This window comes from Lagopus leucura, unplaced genomic scaffold, assembly GCF_019238085.1.
Source record: "Lagopus leucura isolate 7727_CA_CO unplaced genomic scaffold, USGS_WTPT01 Super-Scaffold_100012, whole genome shotgun sequence".
In the NCBI taxonomy this organism is placed as follows: Eukaryota; Metazoa; Chordata; class Aves; order Galliformes; family Phasianidae; genus Lagopus; species Lagopus leucura.
The window spans coordinates 13503054-13515163 of NW_024962267.1; positions in this window are offsets into that span (position 1 = coordinate 13503054).

Here is a 12110-nt window from a genome sequence, read left to right on the forward strand (position 1 = left end):
TGTCATTCAATTTTTTGGATGGATCAGATTTTGCTAGTATAGCTTTCTGGGGGAAAAAGAAGGAAAACACAGTCTTATTTCTTTCGAATCATGTTTGGGAAATTGTTAGAACATTTCATTTTCACCATTATGAAAAAACTGGTCTCAACAAGATCTTTCTGACTTGGAAGATGGAGAATTTGAATAAGATCAAAACAGTATTTTCTGGGAGACATAATACAGAAACTCAGCTTTCACTGCTTCTTTTGGCTTCAAGACTGAGCTGAAATGGAGCTAGACTAAGTTATAACCATGCAACTGTCTAAGTCTTTTTCTTTACTAAAGACTATTTATATGACCCTTGTGCTCTGAAAGATAAAACAGAATCCCTTACTTGTCAGGCAATAATTAAAAGGAAGGAAGCCAACGTCTAGACCTCTTAGCTCTTTATTCAGCTGCTAGCTCAGCATTCCCAGCAGAGGTGTACAAAGCACTACCTTTGAAAAACTGAGCAAAAGCAGCTCTCCAAGATTATCTATCAGATGGTAAAAACATATTCACATGCTTACAGCACAAGTCTGGCAGCTACAAGAGAAAGCACAGTCAACTCATTAAGAGGCTGTTGCGAATCACAAATACATAGTACAATGACACCTTTGTTCCACCTCTGCTTATTTTTCATGTAACATATAGACATAATTTAGAGGAAATAGGAGGCTTACCACATTTAATTTTTTTCTCTGAATTATAGAGTTGCACATCTGAAGTAGTATCACATGGTAAGTGAACAGAATCATGTTGAGGATGCAGAGGATGTTGTCTTTATCATTGCAATGTTAAATGCTTTTATGTTCTTGTAGCTGTGTTCAAGTGGCTTCATGGACAGTTTGCCTCTAGATTCTCTTATGATAAGTCAACAGTAACATGGCCATCAGCCAAGGCAAGCAAACAGCTGTTCTTTATCTGCTCATCTAAAATAGCAGGTTCACATCATAGAGCTCTCTGGAAGTGCAACTCCCAGACATTTACTCTGTGGGCTTTGACTGTGTCACATTATTGTTGCACTTGCCCTGACAGCAGGGTTTTCAGGATGGTTTGAGTGGCCCCAGACTCCCAGTTAATGTTAATCTGTATATTTGTGAACGTTGTCTTAAGGTAGAACTGGTTAATGTGATTAACAGTAGCTTGGTTAATTGAGATGGGAAAAAGGAGCACTATACAACTGGAGTTTCTGCTTGATTTTCCACCGGAACACCTGCACGTGAAAATATCATAGAATCATTTGAGTTGAACGATCTCTGAAGTTCATACAGTCCTGCTCTCTTGCAGTGAAGAGAGATGCCTACAGCTAGATCAGGATGCTTGGAGCCCCATCCAGGCTGACCTAGAATGTCTCCATAGACAGGGTATCCACAACCTCTCTGGGCAACCTATTCCAGTATCTGTCTCATCATTCTTAATGTCCAGTTTACCATCCACCAGTACTCCCAAGTCTTTTCGGGCAGGGCTGTGCTCTATTCTTTTGCCCTGCAGCTTGTAATGATAGAGGTTGCCTTGTCCCACGTGCAAGACATTGCACTTGGATTTGTTGAACCTCATGAGGTTCTCCTGGACTCACTGCTCAGTCTGTCTAGGCTGTTCTGAATGGCACCCCATCCCTTGGGCATTACAACTGTACCACACAGCTTGTTGTCATCCACAGACTTCCTAAGGGTGCACTCATTCCTACTTTCTTTGTCACTTATGAAGATATTGAAGAGCTTTGATCCCAGTATTGGCCCCTGAGGGACAACACTGGTCACCAATCTCCATGCGAACATTGAGCTATTGACCACCACTCTTTGGGTACGGTCTCACCAATTCCTCGTCCTTTAAGCAGCCCACTCATCAAGTCTATATCTTTTCAATTTGGAGAGAAGGATGTTATAGGGGACTACATCAAAGGACTCATAGAAGTTCATATAGATGACATCATTGGCTCTTCCCTTGTCCACTGATGTAGTTACACCATCATAAAATTATCTCTGCATCTGTGACAATTCCAAGAATGAGAAAGCTGGAGCTTAGTCATATATCAAGTGTGATTTAAGGGAAAGGGAAAAGTGATGTGAGGGCATGTGGCTGAGTCCTCCTGGTCTGGGGCTAAGATTAAGATTAGAGATCTGAGAATGAGAAATCTAAGATGTAAGATGGGAATGGAACTCAGAAATCTAGATGAAGCAAAGGACAGCTGGCTGCAGGAGTTGCCTTTAGTGTGGTCCTAACCATGGTATTGGGGTGGCCCAAGGCGTAAGTTATCTTTATGGATAGATGGAGCTGGCTCTGTTGTCAGATTTAAACTGTGACATTGCAATTTCAGGTGAAAGAGGTAAGAGTCTTTTGCAAGTTCTACAGATATGAATTTGTAATAACAAATGCATCAAAGTCAGAGGTTTTAGGAGTTTGAAAGTTTTTCCCAATACAAAAAAATCCATAGCAGTGCTGTGCTATCATAGCGCAGTTCTGTTCTCTGGTTATCAATTTGTATCTTAAAGTAGTAACTCTTGCTTAGCATAATTCTCAGTCTACAAATACTGTAAGTTTGCTTGTGGAAATGCTATTTTACTGGTACTTTATTGGATTTAATTTAGCAATAAAAATATCTGCAATGCAGGTTCATTAAAATGTTTCCTTGCATTGATCAGAATAATACAGTACAGCGTACCTATGAAGAAACATCAAGTTCTGACGCTGTGTAGTAATTATTTCTAAGTCTGGCTGTAAATACCTTCAAGGTAGTTTTGTTCACATGTAGGTGATGCATTCAAAACTGAGAAGAAACATTCACTGGCCTCTCTAACCATTTATGTAACCTTATGTAACCTTCCACCATGATCCAGATCAATTCACAGGGAGCAGTTTATAGAGAATATAAGCTATAAACAACAACATTTAGGAAGATTATAAAATCTGGAATCTCTACAACCAAAGCTGAAGGATTTTAGTAGAAATCTCAAAGCCCATGGTTTTTGAATTTTATATGACATTGTGCTAGCTAAGAACACCTTTTAACATCTTTCCGCATTTTTATAGCTGACTTTGTAACCTACCTCACTTAGGACAATTTGTAGAGCACTTATTTCCTTAATGATTATGCAGAGAACTCCATAAAAACCCTAGAGTAACAGCAAGGAACAAAGGCATTATAAAGGAGAAGTAAAATAGGAGACTTTGTTAAATGAAGACAAGAGACTGTTCAGTTTCTTCTTCTGTGAAATCTAAAAGCTTCATTGAAACATGCACAGCTTAATTGTATAGGAACAGTGGTATTTAGCGAGTACCATATAAAAAACATACATTTGGGATTGTGTTGTGATGTAGCCAGGAGGAAACATCCTCTCAAAAAAGCTCTGGAAATGGAGAAATGATGTAGGCGGTGGGAAGAATTCACTGAGTTATTCACAGTCAAGATCAGCAATGTATGCATTTGCATAAATTACTTTGTAACCTTTAGCTTCTGTTTAATTTCTCTTTCTCAAGTAAAGAAAAAGTATCATTTATATAGTAACTAATCACTTTGACATGAGTCTTCTGATTATGGAAATTTCACATAAGAATGAAAGCATTTTATTCTTCGCTTCTTTGCACAGCTATCATCATCTTTACTGAATACCTATAAAACTTTTTACAGAAAAACATTGCATTTCAAATGTTAAAATAAATATTTAAGCCCTATGTTTGAGACTGTGTAAAAGGAGAGCTGGTTTTGAAGATCTTGAACTGGGAGAAACTCACACTGGTATATTGGTTCTGTAAAGATGTGTTTATCCAGAATGGAGCTCTATTCTTGGTGAAAAATCCATTTTTATTTTGCTTTAATTGTTCACCTCTAAAATTTCTTTTCCTTGTGAAATGCTAGGCAGAAAAATAAAAAGTTCAGTACATACAAAAATGAACAGGTTCTTCATCTATAGTCAGGCATCTCTCTGTTTACAAACTTAGTGAGATTGCCCATATATTTCTTAGTTGACTAAATTCAATTTTATAGACTTTCTTTTTCATGGTGCCCAACTCCTACTGAACTGTTCCCAGTGTATGAAATCCTTGTCCTTTGCAGAAGCTCTCTGCAGCAAGCTAGGGGCTGTGGGAACTCCTGACCCCCCCCCTCTACATCCTCCAACTTCCTTTCCTTAAGGGCTGTCCTCACATCAGACCTATGTGGGCTCAACTAGCCATCCCCTGCCAGAGGGGGAAATTGCACAAATGGCCCAAGGATTGGGGAACTGCTCTCAGCTCGTAGGGACTTCTTGCCAACACATAGCTGAGAAGCACGCCTAAATGAGAAAGATATTCTAAGCTGGGAAGCGTAAGCCATCTGTGATGCTGAATGAGATTTACCCACAAGACTCACCATTAAAATTAGTAAAGTTAAAATATTACTCCTGTTCGCAACCCTGTGGAATGAGTATGCAGTCATTGAAACGGTTTGCAGGGGAACAGCTAAACAGCCTCATATCAAGTTAAGTGAAAACATCTCTGAAAATTTCAGCTGCATGGCAGAGAGAATTGATTCATAGCCCCAATTTAATCAGATGAGAAGAGTATGGTAGGCACATAACCTAAAAATGATATCCAAAGTTAAGCCAGTTAAGAAGGAATCGGAGTAATCAACGTAGCCAAACTAGTAAGGAATAAATCAATTCATAGCCATGCAAATTAATCTCTACGATTTTGCAGACACTAGTGTGTTTTGAATTGATGATCCAAAGGCTTCGTGGAAGGGTAACAAATTGCCTGTAATTACATAAATTTACATGTATTTTTGCAGGTGCTGGTTCATTTTCAATATTAAGCTTCCAGTTCACTTAAACAAAAAGACCAGGAAGAGCAAGAAGAGTATGATCCTGAGCGTTACTGACCATTCTTATCCTTCTCTGACAAAGGGTCAAAAAATGTGTCTTATTTCAAGCAGGTTTCTGTTAAAGTTGTTGGTACTTGAGCTTACCAGTGCCTATATAGTCAAGAAACTTTGTGATGGCTCCATTATTCATAGCTTCTTCATATTTCTACCTGTAAAAGTATGCACCATATCAGTGGAATTACTCCTGGGTACGACGTCAGTTAGCCACTTAGATGGCATTTGGTTTGACTTTTATTTTCCTACAAGTACAAAACCCATAGCAGTTGTAAATTGGAATACTGTGCCTTCCAGCCTGTTAGCTAAACATTTGCTTTCTGAAGTCTATATTTAGTAAAAAACTGTGACGAAAAGGCACTGACAATTAGCTCTTGTACCTGTATCATACAAAGCAAGTTCCCAGCCTACTGTGAGAACCCTGAGCCAGCTCTCCAAAGAGATGGAAAACAGACTCCCTAAGAATCAGAGGAGCAGAGGGAAACAATACCCAACGTTATTTCATTTACTAAAATTAGGCTTGTAAGCGATAGCCTCACACAGAAAGAGACAGTGAGCTTGGGAATTCTTGTGTATGAACTGTATTTACTTCTTTCCTGGCCAATTCTGATTTATTTGTTCCCATTTAAAAAAAAAAAAAAAAAAAAAAAAAAAACCTAATACTTCTAATAATGGTTATTTTCATTCTCAATTCAACCTAAGCTTTCATGAGCATCTGTCGTCTTTGGAGGCCAATGTGTTAGGAAAAGCAGAGCCTCAAAATTTGGGCTTTTTTTCTGATGAGCAGTTAGAATTTTCTAATGAAACTGCCAAGTGTTGCAGATAGTTGGAGATTCCTCACATGAAAGGTAACTCATTTGATCTGCTGTTCCAGTTTGTTTTGTTCATTTTTATCACTAGAAATCACTGGATGATGTAGAAATAGCAACTTGGGAAAATCAAGATTGAGGTTATTCTGGTTAGCTATAACAGACACTGTGGCTTACAGCTATGTCCATAGAATTGTGGGCATCGCATTAAACAGCATGCGTAAGAAGCAAGTGGCACTGTGTTTTGGTATGGTGAATTGAGCACCATTTTTTTTTTTTCTGTTTGGGGTAATTGAAAACTCTCAGATTGGACTTCCTAACAAGCTGATTCAATCCGCACCGCTGCCGGTAACTCCAACCAGGTTTTTGAAGATGAATCCGGGCCGTGGCTTTCAGTGCACTTAGTCTGATTTCCTTTATGAAAAAGAAAAGATTCCTAAGTAGAACTTCCATTATTTTAACCATTTAAGTCATCTAATTCCACTTCTATTTTGGTTGCCCTAAAGAAAATTGTTCTGAAGAATGAGCAGGGTTGGTTAATAAGAGTACTAGAATTTAGTTGTATTATGTGGTAGATGAGTGCAGACTACCCAAGACATGATATTCACGTGTTGTATTTTACCCACATAACAATTTCACTTGTGCAGTAATTTGTCCAAATGTCTCGATAGTTATATTTTTCTTGAAGTTAACTCTCTTTAAATGTGTAAAATTGCCTCAGATTATAGCTGCTGCAAATTATGAACTGCTGTGTTAATGAAGATGTGGGAAGGTAACTGAGCTAACAACTGTACAAGACATTTCTTGCCATAACCCTTGATTATAAAATTGTAATTGAATTCACTGCCTCTTTGCTTCTGTGCTGTGCAGTCACTCCTGTCTCTTTCTCCTTTGTGCAGAACACTTACATCTCTAACTTTTCCTTAGTTTTGTAAGGCTGTTTCAGCCATTCAAGCTTTCAAATACCAGAAGCCAGAGCTTGTTTTTCAGCACACTGATGAACTTGTTTCAAGGAATGAGGTTATTGAATGCAGGCAAATAAATGTCAGAAAAATCAATTTCCTTTTGTTGGTCAACTGTTAGCTGTCATTTAGAAGTGTTTGATCAACACAGAAGGGGAAATGCTGCTGATGTTAATTTGGACAGATCTGAGTGTCTTTTTGTGCTTTTCACAAATATTAATGGAACTAGAAGAGAGCTGCATTATGTACTGGGGCACCCTCACTTCAAACAAATGAGTAATGCTCACTGTTATGGCTGTGATCAGTCAACATAACCTGGGTGGTTTCTTTCAGAGTTGTAGGCTCACTATTTCTTTACAGATAGACGTCTTGTATAATTAACCATTCTAGTTAGACAGTGCTCTCTTTGCCATAGGCACCTGATTTCTCTTGTGAGAACAATGTTGTGAATGCAGCCAGCCAGTTTATTTCTGTACTGGCTCACCAATCAGTTTGGCTCTGGCAGGTGCAATGCAACACAAATAGGGCTAAATGGTTTTCAGAGCCAGCGGAAACCCAGGAGCAAGCTGCATGCTTTCCTGAGCACAGCCCATTCAGGTGGGTCTGGGCTGTGTTCCCAGGGCCAGGTGCAAGCGAGAGCAAGGTGGGGAGCTGGCCACTGCACAGCACTTGCCTGGGTTCAACAGAGCTCGTTGGCCTGGGTTCAGTGCCAGCTGTACTGGATGTGCACCAAGTCATGCTGCTGTGGGCGTAGGGTCAAGGCTCCTGAGTTGCCTTCATTTTGCCATAATTTAGAGTCCTAGATTTCAGTGTCTGCAGAAAACCTGCAGGGCAGGAACGCAGGCGGTCCTTCTGTAAGGATATGGAGTGTTAGTGATATGCAGGAGGCAAATCTAGGCACAAGAAACATTACCAGAAATCCATATTATTTGTGATGATAGTGGAGATGTGTAGTATGTTTGAGGGTCCCTTCAATCCTATGTTATTTTATAGCTGAGAGAGAGTGTAAGCAGTACCTCTTGATCACATAAAGTTGTGTTCTCACACATTTCCAGCATATTCTTCTTATAACTTGAACAGACTTGTTCTCATGTTTCAAAATAGGTGGCTACTTCTGTTACGGTGGGTATTACCAACACCCTATTTTCATCAAATTCTTGTAAATTACATGCATTGATATCATTGATGTGTAACTCACGTATAAGATTTTCTGTGATCAGCTTATGCAACTTTCCTGATTTCCACCACTTAGCATTGGCAAAACACTGTCTGTAATTCACATTCAAGCTTACGGATGACATGTGAGTGTCCAGGTATCTGCAATGTGGTGATTTACAGTTTGGCAAGAGGCAAAGTTTCCCTTTTGGGAAGTGATTGAAGGATGTTTTAAGTGCTACCTAGCAGAAAGCAAACTACTGATTGGTCACAAGTTCTCTGGCAGCTGACAGGCGAAAATAGTGTGCCAGGGTAGAAGTGATGTATTTTGAACGGTGATGACATGTTGAGTTAGAACATAAGGCAAACAGAATAACAACAGATTGACTGAGAGAGTGAGTGGAGATGTGAAATTTGTGTGAGGATGAGTGTTGTGAGGTAGACTTGATCGCGTGCCTGATACGTTTGATTGCTATCTCTGCAGGCCTGGTGGCATCATTTTCAGGTAGGCAAAAAAACCTAAAAGATACTCAGTTTTTACTTCCAGCAGTCATGTAATGCTGCAGCAGCATGTGAAATTTCCTGTAAGGTGTGGGGCATGGGGAAAGGGAAGGAGATGATTCCTTAACAGGAGATTGAAAAAAAAAAAAAATAATAATAATGCAAAGTCAAGGATCTGCTGTTTTCTTGTAAGATCATCTGAGTCAAAACAGTACAACACATCCATGTTTTTTTATATTGCTATGAAACTTTGCTTCCCACTGAAGCTCCCTTGCCTTGTGTATGTGACAGTTTGCTCAACATCAGTTGGTTGAGTCAGGCCACACTTGTGTTAAAGAATGATCATCCTTCTACCCTAGCACTGGTAGATGGCTCATGACCTCCTGGGATTAGGATGAATATTACTAGGTCTAACCAAGTTTTGCCGAGAAGAACTGCTAAAGTGCCGTTTAATAGCAAACTTATATTTTTGATATTTCTGATATTTCCCCTCACTGCAAGAAAGATATTGAGGCCCTGGAACGTGTTTCAAAGGAGGGCAACAAAGCTGGTGAGGGGTCTGGAACACAGGCCATATGAGGAGAGGCTGAAGGAGCTGGGAATGCTCAGCCTGGAGAAGAGGAGGCTCAGGGGAGACCTCATTGCTCTCTATAACTTCCTGAAGGGAGGTTGTAGTGAGCTGGGGGTCGGCCTCTTCTCTCGTGTCATTAGTGATAGGACCAGGGGGAATGGTTTCAAGCTACGGCAGGGGAGATTTGGGCTGGACATGAGGAAGTATTACTTTTCAGAAAGGGTGGTCAGGCACTGGAATGGACTGCCCAGGGAGGTGGTGGAATCACCGACCCTGGGGGTGTTCAAGGAAAGGCTGGATGTTGTGTTGAGGAACATGGTTTAGTGGGAGCTATTGGGAATAGGTGAACGGTTGGACTGGATGATCTCTTAGGTCTTTTCCAACCTTAGTGATTCTATGATTCTAGGCTCGACTTAAACTTCAGAGGCCTATTCCTTACATTCAAAGCTTTGATGGGCCAGGAAAGGATGGCGCTGATGACACTTTTGGCTTAAATGAAAGTTGTGTGTATGATCCCTACAAAATTTTACTGACTGTGTATTTCATGAGCTACATCAGTAGCTGTTTGTAGTATGCATGTAAGTCAAAATTAAGCAATGCTAGTTTATCAAAGAGATAAATTTCAGAACTTTTCTCACTTGCCTTTCTGGGTGGGGTGGCTCTAAACTAATACTGCTCCTTTGATATAGTCTTCTACTGATTTTACTACTCTGTTCTGCTAATGGCTTCCAGTCTTGTGGCTGTTTCCTTTTGACAGACCATGTCATAAGCTGTCATTGCAGAATCCTCTTCTCGATATAATGCAGTTAACATCAGTCTTTGCAGAGTAAGTGCAGTCAGATTTGTCAAAACAGTGTCTTGCTTTCCAAGCCAAGTGACAGTCACAAGCAGCCATGGCTCTACAACCCACCTGTCTCCTACTAAAAGATATGTGCTGGATTGTCCCAGTGCAGTCACCCTCTAATGCTGCGGACATCAGTATGGACTCATCATGCACAGTGCTGGAGGTTTTATGTCTATACATGAGGTCTTCAGAAAAGCCAGCCAAAACCACCAAGGCTGGAAGTGAATTCAAACCATGGGAAAGGAAGTAATTGTCACTAATCTACTGATCTCATTTACGTGTGGACAAACCAAGGCACAGACAATGCCTTTGGTTGCAATTTATTAGACAAATCAGAGCTTAAGAGCAAGAATCTTTTTTTTTTATATATTCTCTGTTTACAGGGAATACAGATCTCACATCTGTGTGTATCTGGGTGTTATGTGTCTATATCTATGTATGCAAGGACATTTCGTTTTCCCAGGGGGAAAAAAACACACAACTAATTGAAATGATGCGGCCCTGAGTCAGGTTCTAAACAAGTGAGAGAGAAACAGGGGTGGTGACTACATTGACTACTTTGTGCTGAACAACTATTGAATGCCAAGCTTCATACTAATCATGTTATAGCAAAACATACCATGTGCTGTAGTTTACCGCATAGATCTCACAAAAAATTCATCTGCAAACATTCTTGGCCTCTGCAGGAAAAATAGCCCATCGCTATTTTTCTAATGAAAAAATCACCTAGTTTGAGAATTAAAGGAAATTTCACGTTACTGTTGCCCTGTTCCTCGATGACTGTGACGTAGATGAAGAATAGCTGTACAAGACAAAAAGTGGGAGTATTCAAAATCCCATTTTCCATGAGAGATGTAGGTACTGTGCAAAACAGTTGTGACAAAGGTATCTTCTAGATGCGACCACAGATACAGTTTCCATTGTGCTTGTGAGGCAGATGTGTTACACTGGTGCTATATGCTTCAGAGTAATTTCTTATTTATCATTTTTTGCTGAGTAACTTTAATTATATCTTAAGCAAAATGATGCTTTCAGTAACTGCAGTATATTTCTTATTACTCTTTTGCTGTTTTCATACTTGGAGAGTCTAAACAGTGGAATGTTTGTTTGGAGGTGTTGAACACTCCAAGGATGTATTGGTTCAACTTCCGAAAACTGTCAGTTAAGAAGCATTCTAATTAAGAGAAAGGAAAAAAAAAAAAAAAATGCAATTAAAATTGAAGCTTTTCATAAATTGTCTTTTTTTTTTTTTTTTTGCTTTTCAAATATGTAGCTTTGCAGTAAAGTAATATAAATGAAGCTCTAAAAATACAACATGCCAGAAAGATTTTAAATCCTCAAGTTATGGACAATTAAAAAATTGAAGAAAAAAAAAAACCTAACACAATAACTGCTTGTGAACCTGGTCATAGAATAACTATATAGAACTTGGTGGTATTCCCCCTGTTTCATGGAATTTAATTTTTACTAATTCCATTAGCTGTGTTCCTTTTACCCTGGTGTCAAATTCAGCTAAGAGAAACTGTGTATAGCTCAGGTAAACCAAGGAGATATTTTGTGTATTTTGTAAGAAAGAATGACTTCTTGACATATTTAAGTTTTCTTGGGATCTTTGAGCATTACAAATCTGACCCAGCTCCAATTAGCGGTGATGGAATTTAGCAGGGGAGAATCTGGAGAGGCAGTGTTTGCAAATCTTCAGATTGACTTTTTTTTCAATTGGAAACTAGAAAAAGATTTCTATGAGCTACTCAGCAATTCCAGGATTTCTAGGAAATCTGCAATTGAAAACTGAGTTTATATGGTTCTTGAATTAGGTATCTAGAACTCAAAACAAATACTGTACCTCCTTAATGTTGTAAACATCATTTCATGTTTATTTTAGGATCTGTTTCCCTCAGGCTCTTTCCTTGCAGGTGCCCTGTTTTCAGTGCACAGCATCGTGTTGGGAAGGCTGTTAATGGCAGAACTCTGCTCTGTTAGTAAGGAGCTCTAACAGCTGCCTGTAACTCCTACTTTTTGTGATTCAAGTATTAACAGGGCAGCAAAAACTAACTTCTACTGAAAAGGGGCAATTTCCCCTGAGTATGAGATTAATAATCACACTGGTGAGGAGCTGTCTGACTGTCTCTTCATTAAAGGATTAAAGAAATTCTTATGTGCCAGAAGAGGAGGGGGAAAGGGAAGTCAAAAACAAATATATCAACTTGTAAGAATATTGCAATTTTTTTCAGCTATGGATCAAAATAGATTCTTTGCATACCAGAATTTGTAAAACTCAAGAAGGCTGCTTCCTTACCAAGTCCAGTCTGAATTAGTATTTTCTCCAGCCATTCACTCTCTGCTCCATTTTCGACATGCAGAATTTAACTCATATAATGAGTTCCATCATTCT